Raw genomic sequence first — 17,883 nt, 5'->3', positions numbered from 1 at the left:
ACTTCGTTAGAAAAGTTAATTGACAGAAAGTAGGGGGACTAAAGTGAAGTTTGCACAGATGACATAGGACGTATGCCTATGATGGAATTATCACTTCTGTCAACATAGAACAGAATATTTAGTCTCTCGGACAGAAAGAGAGAGGGCAAGTATTTATTCTACCGGACAGAAAGAGATAGAAAAGAAAGACAGACAGCGCCAACTACTTTTTGAAGAAAAAATAGTAAAAAAAACTAAAGGTAAAGAAATCAATAAATTAATAAAGAAATTAAAATAAAATAATTATTTGAATATAAATTAATAAAGATGTGACGTTTATAACGTTACGGTATACATAAACAGCGTTGCATATGTTTTAGAACCCTACGTGCACAAAGTTTTCCAATACTTCACATGTTTAGAATATGTACACATATTGAGTAATTGTAACAGTAAGAAAACTATATGTATTAACTGTGGCAAGGAAAAACGGTTAACATAATTTTCAAGATCCTCAAGGTAGTTTTTGCATTCACTGTAAAAGTTTTTATCTCCAAAACTGTGTCAAAATCAATTAAATTGATGTACAATTCATATTGTAAGTACACGAAAAATATTTTACTTGGAATAGCTGACCTTCAAATCTGAAATTTAAGCCTAACTTTATACAAAATAAAATATTGACCCCACCCTCGTTCTTTATGAATATAATATAGTAGTTACCCTATTAAACCACCATTTACTTTACTAACACCGTCATTTGACAAGATCGCGTTTGGCACGACATGCGTGCAACTTGTCCACTTCATTTCTTTTCTCGTAGGACCAAATTGAAATTGTCACACTGAAAAATATATGTGCGTATATCATTCGAGCTATTATTAAAAATTTATACTATAAAAGCTTCCGCAATTTCTCTGAGCGATTTTCGTACGTACAGAAGTTATTGTAACATTTTTAGTGACAAATATCGTATATCATTCTAGTCGGAATACTCTCTTTTCCGGGGAAAATATTACTTCTCTTAATAGACCAACAATCTGAAAAATTTATTTGTGAGTAATAATTTAATACACAAAATTGTTGGTAAATCCCATACAAGTACTGCAATGTACAATTGACTGATTTATTAAGCAAACTGATATAAAATTTTCTATTATTATTTTTTTATAATATTTCTATTTCCTGTTAAAGAAATGGTAGTGGAAAAGGTAATGGATATCTGTTGGTTTAAGTTGTAACAATTATTAATTTTATAAGTTGTTTAATGTTAAACAACTATTAACATCTTTATCAACGTCTGGCTATGCCTTGCAATTTTTAGAAGGCTCCAGATTAAAGCAGAAATCTGAATTTGTTTCGAAACTATCTTACCGATTTTTCTATCAGATGTCGCTATTGCGTCCATAACGAAGCCATTTTATTGTTGCTTCCTGATAAGACATAGAAGATTATTTTTCACGTTAAGAACGGCTATGAATAACTGTTCTGATGAGACTTATTAAGTCGAAATACGTATCAACAGATACATAGACGCTTTGAACGTGAAATCAAATCTTTTCTGTCATTTTTATTTCAAATTATTAATTTGCTTATTAAGGGTTGAAAAGGGGGACTAAAAAATCACTGAGTTTGGAGATAGGATAAGAAAATAAATTGAAACGTTTGCTAACGTCTACTCGTGTTTTTTGGTTGGAGAGCTAGGTCGTGGATAAGCGTTTTTTTTATTTGGGCGACTGGGAGAAAGTAACTAAGAAAAAGATATCAAAAAATAATTAGAGATGTTCTGGGTAATACTAAAAAGGAAGATTTCTAAACTATTTAAAATAGGAAGTTCCGTTGTTGTTTGTAAAAAAGGATTTTCTTTCCTAAAAAATTTCAAGGATAAATTTAATATCTGTTTAAAAAAAAATAGTTTTAAACTTTTGGTTTAAAGAGAAACATTACATATTTATTTTTATTAAAGTTATACTTCTATACGCGCGGTCGACGTTGGAAATTTGCACGGGAGTGAATCGGTGAAATCATTACATATGTAAGATATGAGGAAGAGAGAGACAGAAGATATATTTTCTCTCTCTTCCTCTATCTCTCTATCTAGGAATAAAAATGTTCCTTTTGTATATATATTTATATATATATATATATATATATATATATATATATATATATATATATATATAAATACATTTATAATATTATATATACATATTATGTTTTGTATTATTTATTAAATGTTCATAATTATTTTAGGCTTTTGTATTTCAAAATAATAATTACAATAAATCACTGTATGACCGACAACTGCCAATTTTGAAATACGTTAGTGTCATATCTAATTGGCAAATTTCTTACGTGTTTGGTTTATACGCTGGTATATGTGAGTTCGAATCCCAATATGAATTTACTTTTTTATTTTTGAAATATTTAAAAACCCCACGTTAGTCTTATTAAATATATGTAATATACGAAAATGCTAAATTTTAAAATAAAATGAAAATTTACAACATAATCCGAGTTATTGGCTTTTTATTTTTATCTTCCACAAACATTTTTTGAAGTTATACTTCTATACGCGAAGTTATACTTCTATAATATTTATTAATATTATTTTTTTATTAATATTATTATCATGGTAAATTAAAAATATACGTAAGTTATGTATATCATCATTTTTAAATACTTATGAGTATTGCATTTTAATTTGTATTGTATTATAATATTGAATTATGTGGCAGTGTATTGTATTGTATTTTTATATTATTTAACAAAATTAACAATGAATTTTACTGCAGAGTATGTGTAAAAATTTTTTTGCATTCAATTCCTTTTATACATATATGAAAATAAAAATATATATTTTTACTAAAATATTGATTCAATCCTTCATTTACTTACTATACTCCTATTACAGGTCAAATGTTTATATACAGCAAACGATGCACCATATACCTGTATACCTAATTCTTTTTCTTTTTTTTGCTCTCTCTTACCTATAGCATTACATATGTAATGATTGTGCAGATTGACTCCCATATAAATTTGTAACGACGAACGCGTATATAGAAGTATAACTTCTACCGGCAGTCTCACTGGACTGCCACACCCGTTTTTTTCTAAACTTCTCATTAACTTTTCTCAATTATTAATTAATTATCAAAAGACAAATTTACTTAAAAGAAAACTAAAATATGACAATTAGCTAATCCAAGAAACTTCTATTTATTTATAAACTTTTTAATTTGTCATTAAACAAATCTTAGTATATTAACGAAAAAATGTTTATTTAAAAAATTTTACAAAACTGTTTTCTTTACGGGCTAATTGTTTCCTTTACATTATTAAAAAAGTTTGTTCTCTTGAAATTGGATACAAAAAGCACTGTCCCATACAAACTTCAAACAATCTGGATCCGAACCACGGGAGACACGAAATGGAAGTGGGCAAACACCAACGCTGGACCTCAGGTTATCTTGGATTAGGGATGGGAAAAAACTACCGGTTTTAATCGAAAACCGGTTTTTTACTTCGCAATAACCGGTTTTATTGGTTGTTTTTTTTTTGTCCTGGTTATAACCGGTTTTTTATTTTGAAAGTAAAAACCGGTTATTAGGTTTTTACGGTGATTAGGATTAGGTTAGGTAATATTTTGGATCCCAATCATAATTATTATTCTGAAGTAATTATTCCAAACCAAACTATAAATCAAATTTTATTTTATTTTATAAATACAGAAGCACACTGAAAGAGCAAACTTGTAACCTATTGGATTAAAACAACCGAAAACCGGTTTTTGGAAAAACTGGTTTTTTTGGCCGGTTATAACCGCCAGGTTAAACCGTAATCAAAAAAACCGGTATAACCGAAAACCGGTGTTTTGTCAAATACCGCCATCCCTAATGTCCGCTAAGACTATATCGACATTACAGCGTCGAACTATTGGTTGGCATCAGGAAAGTTGTTCCCTGAAATAAAATCTCCACTCGGGATTAGGTTATTCCAACTAAAAATTACCTGAAATATATTGTTAAAGATCCTCAGGTCCAAAACGACAAATGGCGATGTGGATATCATGCCCAAGATACCTTCCAACATCTTACCGGAGTTGCCAGGCATTTGTCGGTACTAATTATAAAAAACGACATATCTTAGTAAAAATTATCATTTACTAATTATCAGCTTATAAACTGGGTCTTTTTCAAACTGGCCATCTCCCTATTAATATGTCTATGACAGAATGGTTGAAAACAACAACTATAAGCCATACTGGGGCCGCACTAGTTAATAAACTAATTAGGAAAATAACACTAATTGATCTGGCTTAAAATCTAACAACAATAACCTGTCGTTTCTGATTCGTTTATAGTGGTGGTATGCCTGTTGTGTTTGTTGTGTTCTGTATAGTAAAAAGGCTTTCAAATCATGAATGTGTTGTTTGTGTGAGTTAAATTATTCAAAATTTTTATAAAGAAATAGGACATTTATATGACAATGAATGAAAGTACTTATACTATTTTGTGGGTGTGCAATTTCTTTGACTTGTAATTATCAACTTTTGATTAAAAGCACTTATGTGATGTTAAATGTTAAAATAATAAATTAAAACACAATTAGTGACAAACACAACACAATTAACAGGACAAATCAAACATAAAACTTTAAAAAGGGGCTTATAGGCACTACTTTACTTGCTAGGAGAGGAATTGGGTTTTTTTGTTGTCTACTAGTATTTTAAGAGGTAAATTTGACAAGATAATGTAGGTTAAGGTGTGACAGTTCTTCATGTTAGTTTTATTATTTAAAATTCTTCATACTTGCAATAAAGGCCTTTTATTAAATAATCTGGAACATTTAGAAATTTTAAAATCTTAAAAAAAACACCTCATTACATACATTAAATGCTCAATTAGAACTGGAATACACACCAGTCTACTCAGTATTAACATAACTACTTGAATATATAAAATAACATTACCTGATTCTATTCCACTTCTTTTATCTACTCTCAGTCAAAATACATTTTGATTTTATCTGATTGATTCCCTATTTTCTTGATTTCGTAGATATCATATATCATCCATTATCACCATGTGGTATGTAAAAGTAACTTCAACATTATGTAAAATCCATATTATATATATTTCACAACTTCACATATATATTGATAACACAAATCAATACATCTAATTCATCTTATTAACGATTCCAATCGTCAATGAAAGACTTCAAATTTGAACACTCTCACCTCCACAATATTCTTCTTGATAAAATTCCTTTTCCTTAAACTAAATTAAATATCAGTATTTGACTGGTATGGTACCTCAACTTATTTGCCACAAATTTTCTAATTTAGTCCACCTGACTTTTAATATTTATGATATATACTCATTACATTAGAACTTGATTTAATTCAACACGTGGTTTTAAAATTCTAAGACAACACTGGAGAATCGTTCAGACTAAGATCTATCCCACGAGACGCGATAGTGCTAGTAAACAACGAAATTTACGCGTATGGGGTTATAAATATTTTAATTGGCTGCAATTTAGTGCTTTCTCCGCCTTTTTCAGATCTGTATTACGAAAATTAAGTGATTTATTTATGAATTTATATTTTTAAATAATAGGTCGTTTTTATTTAATGCCCTTACAAAAACGGAAATAAATGTTTTTCTCATCCCATATGTCATAAACTTGGATACAGGTATTCATTATACAAGGGAATGACAATTAAAATACCTTTTTTTTAACACTTTATATTTTTTGTGTTTCTATTTTCGTTAATCACTCTGGTGAAGTTAGAACAAAATAATAAATCAAACTTGAGGCAAATGTATGTTACGAATTATTTTTATAAAAACGATATTCAAATAAATCGATGTTCGACTTTTGTTTTATAGCTAACAAAGGAAAAATAGTGGCTCGTTAAAAACAATTAGGAAAAACAAAAACTGTCACCATCACTATTACCACCAACTTCTATAATCAACGGTTCAACCATAACCTCAATAATATTATCAAGGTCCCAGAACTTTTTTTCTACTGTATTCTGCACATGCTTCACACAGTTTATCCATTTCTCCGGAGTAATGTTGTTAAGACATCATTTAAAAGGATTTTGACATCTGCAAATTTGACTCTTGTTATTGGCAGCAACAAAATTTTTAGCATCAGCCCAAATCACCTTAATCGGATTAAGCTCACAATGGTACGGTGGCAAACGTAAAACGGTTTTATTTTGAGCTTTTGCCACTTCATCAATAACATATTTGTTTTATCCAGCCTTACACGGTTTCACTAATTGTAAAAGTTTAAACTTAAGCATGTCCTCATGATAGAAGTCGATATTTTTTTATCGTAACGTTTTATTTTTTGCTTTGTCCATGCTGTAGTAGGTACTTTCTTACTTTTTCGCGAATGGTAAGGAGCATTATCGAGAACTATTACACAGTTGTCGTCTAAAAGGGGCAAAATATTTGCAAACGGGCCTGCGTAGCGCAAGCGGTAGGATGCTTGCCTCGCACGCCGGAGGTTCGGGGTTCGAATCCTACCGCCGGCAAGAACAACTAGACATTTTTAAAAATGTTTATAGGCCCCAGGTCGACTCAGCCTGAATAAAATGAGTACCTTGGGTAAAACCAGGGGTAATAATAGGCGGTTGAAGCGTAGCACTGGCCATGTTACCTTCCTTGTATACCGTAGGCCCTAGATATAGCAGACTACCCTGCTATACTCCCAAAGCCGCGAAGCGGTATAAAACGGGAGACTATTATATATATTTGCAAACCACTTTTCAAAGTAGTCGGAGTTCATTTCCTCGTGATAGTCGCCACTCTTTTTTGATTCAAACATCCATAGACCACTTTTACAAAACCTGTTTCACTCCCAATATGTGTAATAATCAGTCTTTTTACAATTACCTGATTTGAGACCTGCTGAGAGACCGGATAAAAACGCCTGCCTGGAAGGTTTCACCGTTTCGTCGACCCATACATGAGATTTTGTATGTTCTGCATTTACCCACTTTTCATCTAAATAATAAACTTTTCTCCGCTTTTTGGATTTTCGTTTTACAAAAAAAACATGTTTAAAAAGGTGTGCTTCAGCAAACGTTAAATCCGGTCCTGACAAATTTGGCAACGCCTTATTGTTTTGGTGCCCTATCTCTTCTCATTGGATAGACCTTAGTATTACTAATTAAATCAACTTATTTTAATCTTAAATCTGTGACTGAAAATTTGATATTGTTAAGTGTTGCAGAAAGTTATTGTACAGATTTACCAATACCGACGTGGACGTTACATTTTGTTTTGGTACATTATAAACTTAAAATAAGACTAAAATTTACTGTTATACCGTTTAAATAGCACATTAGTTACCGGCATTTATACATCTTGCCTATATCCGGCGTTCAATTGTCATTTACCAGAGTTACCAACCTCATTATTAACTAATAACTAGAATTAATTTTTGGAATTTGTTGCTATAAACAATTTTATCTTTTTCTTTTTTTTTCTCTGGTTTACACATTAATATAATAAAACTAACATGAAGAAGTTTAAACACACCATTGCAGAATGCTCGTCCACACCGACAATAAGTTTTTTCAAAATCTTTTTCAAAAAAATTTTGTATATTTATTACACATTTGGATTATTATCTGTTACCAAATGCTCATCTTAAATTTATTTTGTAATTCTGGTTCTTAAAAAAAATTTTCAAATTTTGTTATATAAAAATTATTTCAATTAATTTGACTGTCACACTTCAAATTTTAAATTTAAATTTAATTCAGCAAGTGATGGTTCAAAGTATGCCAATATTATACACATTAGCTTACATTTTCAATTTCTTTTAATGGTTTAACTACACACTCATTATCAGTAATACGGGATAGTTTGAACTATGAATCACCAATCACTATATAAAAACTCTTGTACCGGAATATAAGTAGTATTTTGTTTATTTCTAATTTATTACAATTCAACAGATTTTTTCTCTTACCAATTTGTGGGTTGTTTCTCTGTCTGCTAAAGCAATTTATGCATATTAATTAACACAGACATGTTATATTGGCATAATTACTAAAACCTTTTTTTTGATCTACAACTTTTTTGATCTATATCCTTATAAGACAGCACCCTAATATGGGCTTTTTATAATTTCAGCATTTAATTTACTTTGTACCACTGACCTGATGATGCTTTGCAAATTTTAGAAAGCGAAACCGGTCGTCTTGGGTAGTAAAATTAAACTGATTGTGAGTAAGTCTAATTTATTTCTTGTTTGCCTCTTTTAAAAAGGCTTTCTTCTTTTTATCACATTTTGTCTTCACTTCGTCTCTAAACCATGGGGTTTTCTTATTTGATATGTTAGTGTTTGTTACTTTCTTCTCTCCAAGTTATTCTTTTGCTGCCTTAATTATTTTATTTTTGAGTTTTTCCCAGCTTTCCTCGATGTTATCGTTGTCTAATATTTTATTCCTAGCAATCTTCCCCTATATTATTTTTCTGTATACGTATTCCGTGGATTTCGTATTTTAACCCTTCGACTCTGATTTTGTGTTTGTGTTTGTGTTTTCACCGCTCTCTTGAATGTGAAGTATTTCATGATGATTCTTATTTTACATTATACTAGGCTATGATCGTTACGTACATCTGTTGAGTTGAGGCATTTTACGTCGATTATTTTTATGGATGTATATCTCTGTTGGTTATAACGTAATCTATAATAAATCTTTGTCCACGGGTGTTATTGAATGTATATTTGTGTTGGTCCTTGTGATCAAAAAATGTGTTGTTTATTCTAAGTTCGTTATTTGTGCAGAAGTTTATCATCAGTTCTCCATTTTCGTTTTTAACACTCTCGTTATGTTTTTGCTTAATTCCGGGTATTACGTGATTGCCTATTCGAGCGTTAAAATCACCCAATATTATCATCTTTCCCCTGGCTTGATCTACTACTTGTTGCAATTCGTCATAAAACGTTTCCCCTGTTGTTTGAGGCTTGCTGTTTTCTGGGCCGTATACTCCGATGATGTTTAAGTTTTCGTTTTCCATTCTTGTTTTTACTTTTATAATCCGTTCTGATATGTATTGACACTCTTTGATGCGATTTTGGTATCTTTAGTGTATTAGCAAGGCTACACCTTCTTTGGCTTTGTTTTCTTTTGCTACTCCACTGTATATTAGTATGTATTCACCTAATTTTGATTGCCCTCTTCCTTTCTTTTTTGTCTCCTGTAGAGCGTAATCGTCTATTTGTTTCTCCTTTAGCACTTGGGTTAATTTATAGTTAGAAGTATTCATTCAATACGTTGAAGTATTTACTCAATTTATATATTTTAATTTGAACTGTTTAATGCTAAACTGGCAATAACAGAATAATCTTCATAACCTAAACAGGTAAAAAGGACAGCTTCTAATCAACTAAAAATATACACAATAATAATTATTACTATTTAAAATAACCTGCATGTTTCGTTAACATTTACTGTTGAAATGTGTTGCAGTTATGAAATGCAAAGTAATTTCGAGAACAAGGACGTGGAATAAAAATCTTGGGCAACTGTAATTCATTGTTGTACGTGATAACAGAAAAAGTGCGCGCGAGGTTATTTCTATTCGCAGCAGTAAAATCTCTATCATGCCAATTATTGAACAATAGGTGAGATACTAAAATATTTTATTTAAAATACAATGCAATCGCAATCGGATTCATACAGTTAGAGTTTCAGATACAGCTTATAATCTCCACATTGTAATCTTAAGATTTTTAAATAAAAAAAAATTACAAATGAATTGAGGTTGGAACGAGGACGTTAAAATCTTGGAAGTATTCGGTATGGAGTAAAAGTATGAAGTCGGTAAAACGTTTAAAAGGACTAGATTACAAATTACTGCATTTGAAATGTGGTCATTGAGAAGAATGATGCGCATACCTTGGGTGGATAGAGTTCGAAACGATGACGTCCTTAAGAGAGCCGGCGTGGAAAGAGAACTCTTTGAATTAATTAAAAAACGCAAGATTGGTTACCTTGGGCACATATTGAGAGGAGCAAAATATGAAATACCACAGTTAATCCTACAAGGGAAGATCGAAGGTAGGAGAGGAGCCGGCCGCAAACAATTATCCTGGTTAAGGAATATTAAAGAATGGACAGGAATACACAATACAGGCGAGCTGTGTCACGCCGCCAAGAACAGAATTCTAGTAATGAGATAGTCGCCTACGCACTTTGGTGTATGGCATGTTAAGAAGAAGAAGAACAAATTACTGACAAAGTGGAAAGGATAAAGTGCGAAAGAACTAGGTGAAGGGTACAAATTGGGGTGTGTAGGGAAAATTAACACTACGAATTCTTCTTTACCTGCCATCTCCGCCACGAAGGTTGGCAATCATCACTGCTATTCTAACTTTTGACACTACAGCCCGAAAGAGTTCAGTTGAGCTGCATCCAATCCATTCTCTGAGGTTTCTCAGTCAGGTCATTCTTTTTCTACCTATGCTGCGCTTTCCTTGAATCTTTCTCCCTGCAATATTAGTTTTATGAATTCATATCTGTTACCACGTGTTATATGACCCAGATAGTTGACCTAGAGAGTATGACCTGAGAGTATGACCTAGTTGTCTTATTTTGATGGAATCTAGTATCTCCCTGCTGTTCTCTATTCTTCTTAGTACTTCTTCATTGGTTATTCTGTCTGTCCAGGAGATTCTCAACATCCTTCGATATGTCCACATTTCAAATGCTTCCAATGTATTGAGACATTGTTTATTTAAAGTCCATGTCTCCACACCATACAAAAGAACAGACACACAACAGAAGAATACATAACACTTTAGTACTCGGTCTCTAAGATTTAGGCTGAGGTCTCTACAACATAATATTTGTTTCATATTATTGAATGCACTTCTAACCTTTTCTATTCTAACTCTAATTTCTTTGGTATAATCGTTTGTTTCATTAATGTTTGCCTATAAATAGTTATAATTCTGAACTCGTTCTATCGTCCTATTTTTTACGTGTAGATTGATGTATCTAATATTTTTCTTTGATATAACCATGAATTATGTTTTCTTTATGTTTAGTGACAGACCAAATTCTTCACTCGCTGCAAAAACCTTATCTAAAATTATTTGTAGAACTGTAATATTTTCTGCTATTGGTATTGTATCATCAGCATGTCTAATTTCACGTATAAGTGGGTCATTTATTTTTATGCCTGCTACTTTATCTTCTAATGCTTTTTTGAATATTTCCTCTGAGTATGCATTAACCAATGATGGCGACAAGACACAACCCTCTCTAATACCTCTTTTGATTTTTATTTTATTAGTTTTTAAATTATTTATTCTTATGACAGCTTTTGTTTATAATACAGATTATTTATTATTCTTATATCCCGTGTGTCGATGTTCTTTGTTATCAGTAGTTTTATTAACGGATTATCTTTCACTGTATCGAATGCCTTGTTATAACCTAGGAAGCAGACATAGATGTCCTGGTTTACATCTAAACATCACTGTATTGGCACATTTACTGCATATCATGCTTCTCTGGTTCCTTGAGCATTTCTAAATCCGAACTGAGTTTGTCCAATGTCTTGTTCTACATTTTATATATTCTACGATGAATAATGTTTAGGAATACTTTTAGTATGTGGTACATTAGACTGATGGTACGGTGATCGCAAAATTATCTGGCGTTTTTATTTTTCGGTATAGTCACGAATGTTGATAGAAGCCATTCTTTTGGTAATATACCTGTTCTGTATACGGTATTAAATAATTCAACAGTAACATATATTTCGTCTGGTCCTACTGCTTTCAGAGTATTCTCTTTCTAATAATTTATTTAATTGTGTGTTTTACTCCACTTGCTGTTATTTCTGGTCCAGTCTCTTCAACGAAATATTCGTTATCTATTTTGTCTCATTTGTCGGCTGTTCTATATAGTTTGCCCATACCATCAATTTGTTTTCTGTATCCATTACTGTGTCTCCCTTTTCATCAAGTAGTATATTTTGTTTGTATTCTGGTCTTCTAGTCAATTATTTTATTTTCCTGGGTATATTAAAGCTGTCATGTTTATGTTTTTTTTTCACAATTTTCTTTTGTTATTCAAATTTGTCGCCGTATTTCGTTTTGTATTTGCTGGTACAATGATTTATTTTTGTCCTTATATACTCTTCTTTTGTCTATCAAGTTTTTAGTATTTCGTTTGTCATTTAATCTTTTTTCACATAAATACTAAGAATGGAGTTAGTCTAATTGCTAATAGAAAAATGAGAGACAACCTAGTATAAGAGATAAGAACAAGTGATAGAGTAATGTAACTTAAATTTGAACATGATAAAGAAGTACTAATGTTGTGTGTACGAGGTTCCTCCACAAAAAGGGTAAAACGAATGTGCAAATCAAAGCCGACTTGGACGAAGTTTATGGTAAGGTTGCACCTTTGTTAGCAACAGTAAAATTTTGGAAAGCTGAAGTTGTTCGTAATAGTACGAGTGTTTTTGATGATGAGTGTCCCGGGAGGCCAAATGAAGTCACCACGCCGGAAATGATCAACAAAGTCCATGACATGATTATGGCAGATCGTCAAATTAGGCTCCGCGAGTTAACAGAGAGCCCAAACATTTCCTACGAACGCAAACACAACATCATTCACCATCATTTGGACATGAAAAAGCTATCCGCGCGATGGGTGCCGCGTTTGCTGACAATCGATCAAATGCAAAAACGTGTGACCACTTGGGAGACGCTTTTGGCGATGATACGGCGCGATCCGAAGGATTTTTTTCGCCCATTTATCACCGTTGATAAAACCTGGGTGCATTATTATACACCGAAAACCAAAGAACAGTCGAAACAGTGGCGCAAACGCGGTCAAGGGCTGCCGAAGAAGGAAAAGAGTGCACATTCGGCCAGCAAAGTAATGCCGACTGTTTTCTGGGATGCAAAGGGCATCATCCACATCTACTACTTGAAAAATGAAAAAACAATCAATGGTGAGTAGCACGCAGCATTATTGGATCGATTCGATGCCGAATTGCGTCGAAAACGCCCCGGTTTGAAACGCAAAAAAGTGCTCTTTCACCAAGACAATGCACCGGCTCACCAATCGGCCGTCGCCATGGCAAAATTACACGAATTGGTTGATTACCTACGGTATTCCCCAGATATTGCCGCCAGTGATTTTCTGCTGTTTCCAAACCTAAAAAAAATGGCTCGGAGGACGCCGTTTCGCAACAAATGATTAAATCGTGGCTGGGATGTAGTTAACGTAGGGGCAGGGTTGCCAAGCCCTGAAGTAGTCTGTCCTCTTCTGGGAACTGTAAAAAGTACTACACGCTACTCATATTATACTAGTAGCAAGCTAAAATCTTTTATCTTATAATAAAATAGCGCCCAAATTGCAGCATGATGTAAATAATCAAGTAATTAGACTAAATTGGAATTGTGTAAATATTTTGAACGAAATCGATCATACGAAATAAAAGAATAAACAGAAAAAAAAGAAACTGTTACACTAGAAATGAAAAATGATAAAAGGATTGCATTAAGCAAATAATAAATTAAGCACACAAGGATTCGATATAGTCTATAACGTAGAAACTGTAAGAACTGAGCATATAATGTATAACATGGTATTGAATGATGCTTTCAAATCTAATAAACAGAGGGCCACATTTATATTGACAACAAAGCAATAGTACGCGGATACGATAAAAAGCTTGTTATAAATTTCAATAAGTTTTCCCTTTAGTTAACAACATTCTCGATTAAAAAATACGAAATTTCTTCCAATGGTGAAAGAGTTGTTTTCCATAAAATTTATAATTCCGGTTTTTAATCATGTTATTGAATGATTTACTTTCAAATCTAATAAACAAGAGGCAATTTTTATATCGGAACACAGCAATGGTAGGCAGATACGATAAGTACGCGGATACGATCAATGCCGAAAGTTTTTCTCTTTAGTTAACAACAACATTCTCGAATAAGAATAGGAAACTTCTTTAAATAGGAAAATAGTTTTTCCCCTAAAACTAACTATTTTGTTTTTTTTATCTACTGAGTACTCAGAGTTTTAAGTTTTCGTTTTAAAATCGATTCATTTCTATTGCAACAGATAATTAGACGACAGTACCCTAATTAGTCCAATAATAATACATTTTGATAAATTTGATTGCTATCTGACCTTTAAACGCTGCTTAATTTGATTATCTCGATGGCTGTATATTTTTATGCAACATATAGCCCGTCCATTTTCTTTTACGCAAATTTGTATGTACTGAAATACTTAAATTTACTGCAAGTTAATGTTACTCATACTTTCCAAATTTGAAATTACCTTTAATAAACTGCGAGGCATAAGTTAGGGATATAGTTAAATATTAAACGAACACTAATATAACAATTACATAACTGTATAAAATAAATTAAGTCACTTATCTAAATCAACAATGAACACTATTTTGTTGTTTTTTTCTATTCAAAAGAATACATAATTAAATTAAATTAAATTTATAAGTTATTACACCATGAAACGAAACCGAAAAATCACTTGAAAAGACGAAAATCTACTCTTTTTTTTAACTGAAATAAAAACTTTTACTGTGTCATGACATTTAAGCAAAAAAAGCTACTTTTTTCATTCATTTCAATATTGCGAAAAAACTACGCATTTTAGATAAAAACTTTCTTGAAAATACTTGCTCTTTATAATTAAATTTTCTAAATTAAAAAATGTCCATAAACAAAATTGCAAATTAAACTCGTAAGTAAGAATGTTTTCGATAGCATGCGTCCATAGGTCTCCCTCAGCTCTTTCCATCTGTCTCTGTCTTATGCGGCTTGCATTAATTTGTTGCTAACACGCTTCAGGTCGTCAGTCTATCTAGTTGATAGGCGACCTCTGCTTCGTATTGCTTCTTGTCTTGGTCCCTAATATATATAATCTGGTCACGTGTCCTGCCCAATTCCATTTACGCGACGCGATTTTTTCGATAGCGTCTGTTGTTTTTGTTCTACGATGTATTTCCTTGTTTGAGATTCGGTCTCTCATAAAGACACGCAACATCTGGTGCTCCATAGCCCTCTGAATCATGCGAATCTTGTTCACTACCTTTTTTGTGAGTGTTAATGTTTCTGTTCCATAAGTGAGTACAGGTAACACACATTGGTCAAAGATTTTTCTTTGAGGCATGTGGGTAGATCCGATTTAAATCATCATCATCATCATTAACTAGCCTCTAACGTCCACCGCTAAACATAGGCCTCTCGCATGCTTTTCCACTTAGTCCTATTTTGCGCCATCTGAATCCAATTTGTAGTCATTTTTTTTATGTCGTCTGTCCATCTCGTTGGGGGTCGACATCTATTTCTGTTAGCTTGTATTCGGGGTCTTAATTCCGAAATTCTTTTTGTCCACCGGTCATCAACTGATCTTGCTACATGACCTGCCCAGTCCCACTTTAGTGTTGTTATCCTTTCAATAACGTATGCTACTCCTGATCTTTTGCGTATAGTAGCATTGGGTATTCTATCAAGTAAAGAATATATGTATAATATGTATACACTCATGGACAAAAATATCGAATATTTTGGAATTTTCCGATTTTTTTGTAGTCACTATTATTTCAAAATAATTTTAGACTACTGATAATACTCATATAGTAGGTTGATGTACTCAACTGGTTTGAAATATTTTGACGTTTATTTTGACGTTTATTCAGTGGTTAGTGTCATTCGTACATTTTATCATAAAAATCCTTCTTCACGTAAAGGAAAAATCCTACTAATTCGGTTATTTTTAGTTTGATTTATTAAGTTTAATTAAATATTGTTTTGATTTAACTAAGTTTAAAACAAGTAGCACATATTGTAATTTTGTACGAGGACGGATATGCACAAAAAGGTATCGCACGACGTCTCAGCAGAACTGAATCTATAGTTTCGAATACTTTAAAAAGGTACCGTGAAACAGGAAATTTTATACGAAGGCCTGGTCAAGGACGCCCAAGGCGCACAACCGCAATTGATGACGTTTTTTTGGTTCTTAATTCTACACGAAATCGTTTATTGACATCGATGCACCTTAGAAATGAGCTATTCAATGTTAGAAAAGTTAATGTCAGCCCACAAACAATTAGACGAAGATCAAAAGAAGCAAACTTAAAGCCCAGGCGCCCCGCCAAAGTTCCACGTCTTCTTCAAAATCATAAAGCTCGTCGTTTGGAATTTGCAAGAACACATATTTAGTGGAATATCGACAACTGGAAAAACGTTATTTTAACTGATGAGGCCAGAATTCTATTATGGAAGCCAAATGGTCAAAACTACGTCTACAGAAGAGTTGGAGAACGATTCGCCAGCTGAAGTCTCGCCCAGACCGTTAGTTTTGGAGTTGATGGCATAATTCTTTGGGAAGGTATGAGTTGGGAGGTACGTACCGCACTTGTGGAAGTAATTGGACGGTTGACTGGTGATTCTTACAATTAAAACGTCCTGCATGATCATGTTTTGTCATATGTTGGTTACATTGGATATGAAAGAATCACGTTAATGCACGATAATGCTCGACCACATGCCGCTACCATAGTGAGTATCTTGACGAGGTAAAAATTCGAAGACTGGATTGGCCACCGTTTAGCCCAGATTTAAATCCAATAGAGCACATGTGTGATCACCTAAAACGCAGCATACGACTAAGAAATCCCGTTCCAAATACGATAGAGCAGCTTCGGCTTGCTGCACAAGATGAATGGAATGCAATTTCCCAAGAATATGTAAAAAAATTTCTTGCAAGCAGTAATAAGAGCTAGAGGGGTGAATACTTATTACTGATTATGCACTTCTTTCAGTTAAAACGACTTGTTTAAGCAATTTAAATTATCATTTAAGTTAAGAGTAAAATAACCTTATTTACCTAATATTAAGCATTTATTTTTATCGGAGTTTTCTCTGCATAAAAACTTAAAATTGTTCATTAAACATTGTTAAAATAAACCCTATTTTACAATAAACGAAATTTATTTTGAAAAAACAAAAATTAGAAAATTTCAAAACATTTCGATATTTTTGTCCATGAGTGTATAATATTTGAACTACTAAATCGCAACAAGTAGTTTTTAGTCAGTAGAATAACAAAAACTAACCAAACTAAGTCTTCAAAAAAATTAATCAATTATGATATATGATATATTTGTGCGTCGCGCCGAAATAATTTTTGTTTTCTTTTCCGTATTTCCCTACTGATCTCACCTACTTTAGATATTCGTAGTCCACATTACAAAGCGACATTTCCCCGGTTGCCAGGATACTCACGCTTTTGATACACACCCATCCAAACACTCACCTACGTATGCAATGCATATTTCAAATGTTATATCTCATAATCTGGAAGGGATAAGGCCCAGAGGGCCCCGCTATAAAGCCCTACCTCATTCTAGCTCGTTTATATTAATGAGGTCATTCACTTTGATAAAACAGAGAATTTTCAAAAGCTGAACAAGTACCCAACTACTCATGTATAACGTTTAGTTTGAGTTTCACTTTAACAGAACGTTTTCCTGCATGGCTACGTTTTTAAACTCTATATGTACTTCTTTGTAGAAGAATCCGGGATCCGTAAGGTGGGTAAATAGAATAGGGAAGAAGGCAGTAATGGTAATTGGCAGTGAATGCGTCTGTACTTACTTTTTAAAATAAAAATTGAATTAGTGTTTTGAATAAAGTTTAAATGGAATGATTAACAATTCAAGATAAAATTAAATATGACTATAGCAAGGGAATAATATTTTATCAAAGTTTTAGCCTTGGTTAAAAACGTTTAAAAATCGAATTATAAAATTCAAGGAATATTGTTTATTACAGGATAGGTGTTTTGTATAAAAC

Source organism: Diabrotica undecimpunctata, chromosome 5, assembly GCF_040954645.1.
Source record: "Diabrotica undecimpunctata isolate CICGRU chromosome 5, icDiaUnde3, whole genome shotgun sequence".
Taxonomy (NCBI): Eukaryota; Metazoa; Arthropoda; class Insecta; order Coleoptera; family Chrysomelidae; genus Diabrotica; species Diabrotica undecimpunctata.
The sequence above is the reverse complement of the archived record's forward strand: the minus strand, read 5'-3'. Positions refer to the sequence as shown.